General features: G+C 39.9%; 1 protein-coding gene and 1 long non-coding RNA gene across 2 annotated transcripts in view; one reads left to right on the forward strand and one right to left on the reverse strand.

Annotated features, from left to right (window-relative positions):
- cntn4 (contactin 4) overlaps positions 1 to 5245 on the forward strand; it is a 184181-nt gene that overhangs the window by 164256 nt on the left and 14680 nt on the right. The gene's annotated exons all lie outside the window — the stretch shown is intronic.
- Positions 1 to 5245, reverse strand: part of LOC102210695 (uncharacterized) — an 18078-nt gene that overhangs the window by 11995 nt on the left and 838 nt on the right. The gene's annotated exons all lie outside the window — the stretch shown is intronic.

The raw sequence follows: 5245 nt of genomic DNA on the forward strand, positions 1-5245 counted from the left end.
TTTCATTTTACACCCTAGACTTAAATGTGGTTACCAGTTCTCTGCTGAATTCCTACAGTTGCTTTTCCAAGCGAGCCATGTCATCCAAGTTGGATGGCAGCAACGATGTGAAATAAATGCGACGTGTGATTCCTGACAGCCATATAGAAAAATAATGAGCTGCCATCTGTCAGTAATCACCAGCAGGTTGCTACAGATGTGCCACCACACAGCATACAGTACCGAGAGGATCTTGTATCTATCTGTTGAGCAATGGAGACAAGGTTTTCCTTGCCATTCAAGTTTGTCCTTGAGGAACCTTTGATAGGTCCTTCAGAAAATAAGTGGAGCACAAAAAAACTGCATCGGAGGATTTTCTGGCGTGCTGATGAATCTGTTGATTTGAAAAGGAAGAGGAGGTAAAATTGCGAGTGAAATGATTGCTTTTTAAAACAGTAACCACATTTTTTTGTTCTTAAACGACCTGCTAGGAAACTCTGAGGATTCGCCAAGGTGATGCACGATGCTACGCTGATTCACTTTGAAAAACCTTAGCCTGACATGCTTCGTCACAGTTTAGATCCTTTGTGAAGACGTCTTTTCTTACCTGCCAGTGAAAGAAAACATTTCCTTTTCAGGTCTGTGTTTGTCTTGAACCCTGACGAGTCCGGATCTTCTGCGTGGGTCTCAGTTTAAAGATGATTATAAATTCGTTTTCCAAATACTCTAAATCATGCGGCCTGTGTCTCGTCCCTGTGCTCCACTATTCAAGCTTGCATTGCTCACCTTTAGAGGAAACTTACTGAGTATATATATATATATATGTGCACTGAGGGAGACTGCACACTTCGCATTACGGCTTTAGATCATTAAAGACAGAGGATTCTCCACAGCAGGAGGGGAAATGTGTGGGCATTATTCATAATGTTGGAAGGAAGACTGGTGAAACTGGCCTTGTGAGGCATGTCAGTGTGCCTCAGAAAGGAGCTCAGGGTCATTTGGTAACTGTAAGCTAGCTCTGTTTTCTGGTCAACCATATGTTATTGTTATACAGATTCTCTGAGTGTTCCCACTGTGTGCCGGTGGTCTGTATATCATTTGTTTGGCTTCATTAGCTGTCTGTGCATCCTAGGCTTCCTTCAGCTGCTTTGCCTTAGAATAGAATGCCATGCTGATTGCTGTTGGTGTTTTTATTTTGCAAATCAACTCCAAAATTGCATCTGATATTTTCTTCTCTGTTTCTTTCATCATTACCATCTGTTGTGAATCTTGTGCCCTTTATATACACAGAAATTCACATTAACTACTTATATTCAGATTCCAGCCAGAAACTCATAGACATTTAGAAATAAAGACGTAGTTGCTGCTGGTGGCGATTTATCAAAAAATGATGTAGGTGGTTGGCAACCTTGCTTTCATAGAGGAAGAAAACCAGAATACAAGCAGTTGGCAACCAGCTGACTCGAGTCTCCTACTCAGAGAGACATGTCGCAGAGTAGTTTGACTCATTGACACAGACGAACTCAGACGGCTTAACAATCTGTCTGCATTTATAAATTAGACAGTAGTTATTTGCAGACCTCTCTGAGAGTGCAGTCTATCCCCAATCACCTTGCAATGTTAATATATTTTTTCTTATCAATCACTTTTCTACTCTGTCAGAGCACTGAAAGCGCTTTACACAACCTGCGTCATTGCCCTTGCTTCATGCCACAAGCACTTTCTATGTAAGTGCTTTCTATCTAACGTTCACACTCCGATGAATGCATCAGAGAGCAACTTGGGGTTAGTATCACGCCCGAGGATGTTTACCACGAACCACCAGCCTTTCACCTGAGCTACAGCCAGGTGAAAGAGCAGAGGTTTAGAGTGTTGCATAACCAACTGGTCACCACAACTACTTGCAATTAGTTTCTGACAACAAGAAAATTGAATACAACCACTAATTAGTTTTTCTTAAAGGTCTGGTGTAAGTGAGCCATTAAAAAAGCACACAGTTAGATCATGTTTTACTCGTTAATTAGTTCCGTTCTATGACCAAAACATTGAATTTCTCATGTGGTATCATTCCAGATCAAGTCATGAATGCAAACAATGGAGGATGTTCTTTTAGAAAAACATGGTATCAGATTTGACACCCAAGTCATTTCAAGTTGATTCAATATACTAATTATATACTAAGTAACAATATAGTGTTAAATACACAAATTTGTCTGGGAAGAATTACCAAAGCAGCTATTTTTTTGGACATGGATATTCAAGGCTCTTCACCTCCTGCACAGGTAATTCAGCAGTGAGCAAGAGATGTGTTTAATTTTTAAAACAGATTTTTGGAGGAAAGCATGAATCGCAGTGTTGACTTGGAGGTTTCAGAAGCCCGTGGTGCTAGTTTTAATAGTTTAAGCAAGGTGTTTGCAAAAACAACAAAAAAGAACTTACATAGTAGTACAAGTTAAAGAAGTATGATTTTGTCAAACCTGATTGCATTTAGTAAAGTCGGGGTTGCTCATGTCTAAATGCTTTGAATTATTTGAATTATTAACTGTGCAACAGCTCATATTACATGTATCACATGTAAAATATGTTCAGATGCTTGAATGTAAGTTTTACGTTGGTATGACATGTTTATTATATAAGACATGGTTTGCATGGTAATATGTAGTTAAACAATGATGTAGATAACTGAATGAGCCAAAGTGGCACTTTGCACTTCTGTCAGAGCGATAAGCGAGCAGCATGGTGGGGAGAGAGCGCAGTGGTTTTAATAGGCTTGGTTAAGTGGTGAGATGACGTTGACAGACAGATGGTTGAGCTGTGCTAGAAAACCTGTGATCATACGTCAGTATCTTAGCTGCTCCTTGGATGAGCTAGGTCAGCTGAGCACTGATCAGGTGTTGTAGTACATCTGCTCATTTGACCCTGTTTGATTACACTGGTTAACAATGTTTCAGACATCCTCAGCTTCATCACATAATATGTGCTATTTCTGTTTGATTTTGAAATCCAGATGTGACAATTAAAATAGCTGAGTAACATTTCCAAGATGGTTCATTTCTTTATATTTTGCTGCTATTGTACATTGATTTGAAGAGTTTGAATCATAAATTGTAAGTTTACTTTATGGTCACTTCACACTATAATATTTCACCTTTAATATTATGTAAGAATTAAAAACATCAGAAAAAAGGTCTATATAGCCCAGACTTGAGTGAAACAAAACTTTACAACTAATAGCAGATTTATTTCACCTCAAACACCGAAAAACTGTCTAACAGCTTATTGTGAAAGAAGAAGAAGAATTACAGATTTCCTGCTACTACAAAGGTCATGTCGAGCGTCTGAGTACAATGGATGCGGGACACGACCATGGAGATAAGATTTGGAATTTGACATTTCATACTTGGCACATTTCTATGAATCTGACCTGATGAAAAGCAGATTAATAGTTTAGATAGTGACCATCTAATAATTACTATAGTTTCCCCCCATTCTGCCCATTTTCGCCAAATCTTAAAGGTTAAAATGTATCTAAGTGATTTCTGGCTTCAATTAAAATTTTGGGTCTTAGATCTGACCAAGTAGATTATCATGAAAACTAGAATCAATCAGCAATTTTAAGCAACAAGTTCCGTTTCAGTGACTAAAATTTAATTAGTTAATGGAACTTTTACAGTTGTGCACTGCTACCAGGGCACTTGGACATCTGAGACGTTCAAAAACAGAGACAAGAAACCTTTTCAGAGACAACCTGCCTTTTCACATAACAGCTTTCCAGTCTCAGTCATTTAAAAACACTTAAAAATCAACTCTTCTCACTGACTTTCAGGTCTACCTCAGCAAGTTATCCTGGCTTTTTATCATGCGAGCAGTCTTATTCAGTCTATTACTGTTTTATGTGATTACATTTTTACTGAATTTGTTATTTTACTGGTTGTTAAGTATGAGTTCTGTTTGCATTGCCTGTACAACAGATTCTTTTTAATCATAACTTGACTTGGGATCTACAGTAACATTGCTGTAAGCAAGTCCTATCAGACTCTGCTTGATTATTTATACAGAGTATACAAAACAAGTGAAGGAGGGCCTTCACCTGTCGGATTTTTCTCCCACAATCACTGTTAGAAAACCGTCATAGCATCAGTATTTAATGGCTTGCTTTCATAAGCTCACTTTAATTTACATTTTTGATTAAACTGAGGCCGTGGGTTTCTTCAGCCGAGGATGGGCGACAGAGTTAGACTCTTGTCTACAGAGCCCGAGGTTTTTCTTCTTACTGATGCTGACTGTTCCTTAAGGTGGATATTTCAAATGATGGCCTGGGGCCTGAAAAAGTTCCCAGGTCCCACCCAGCCTGTCTCAGCACACGGGCTCGCTCTCTGTCTTGTCTCGGACTGACCCTGCTAAGTGAGCGTTACTGTCCTCCCCGTTTACAGTGGCAGTTGGTAACAAGGCATTATACAAGATAGAAATCAATCAAATTATGCTCAAGAGTCCAGTGTGTGGTTGTGTAACCAACCTTGGTTGTCCGTATAATCTGTCACAAATCATGACAGAGGAGGGTAATAAGGCAGCATACCCCCCCATCATTGTCACTGTGAAACCCCCGGAGGCACTAAGACACCAGGCAGCACACAACCACACGACACAAGGAGAGGAGATGACGACAGAACACACCAGTCCTGCTGTAGAAATAAGGAAGAGAAAAATTGTTTATTCCGTGTTACAGGTAACACGAACAGAGTGAGTTCTCTTGACTGTGGATCTCTGTGGGTATTTCCTCTGTAGATCCTTCCCAAGCCTTTTTTTCCCCCACCACACATTTCCTTCTTTCTCCTCACATGATTTGGAGTAACCATCTCTCCAAGAACACCACTGCAGAGCACACCTGACACCTTTTTTTTTCAGAGAAATGTGTTTCTTAAGCTTTATATTTTTTAGCTTTTCTGTTCCTTCCTGCACTTGTTCTACAAGGTGTAGCCATCCTGCAGAAGCAGACCGAGCACACACAGAGACTTGAATACCTCCTGTGTGTTATTATGGGGGTTTTTTTTCTTTACTGCACCGCCATCGTTCACCATTTAGCCCCTGCAATAGAGGACTGGGCTTCTCAGACACACTTTCATTGTGTATATGACAAAACCCAGCAGCTGATAGCATTCTGGCCTGAAATCAGAAAACGACTAGATAAATCACATTGGGAGCGTGCGGTAGCATCTGTGTGTGTGTGTGTGTGTGTGTGTGTGTGTGTGTGTGTGTGTGTGTGTGT

The sequence above is a fragment of the Pundamilia nyererei genome, unplaced genomic scaffold (genome assembly GCF_000239375.1).
Source record: "Pundamilia nyererei isolate P.nyererei 1_Seehausen unplaced genomic scaffold, PunNye1.0 scaffold00021, whole genome shotgun sequence".
In the NCBI taxonomy this organism is placed as follows: domain Eukaryota; kingdom Metazoa; phylum Chordata; class Actinopteri; order Cichliformes; family Cichlidae; genus Pundamilia; species Pundamilia nyererei.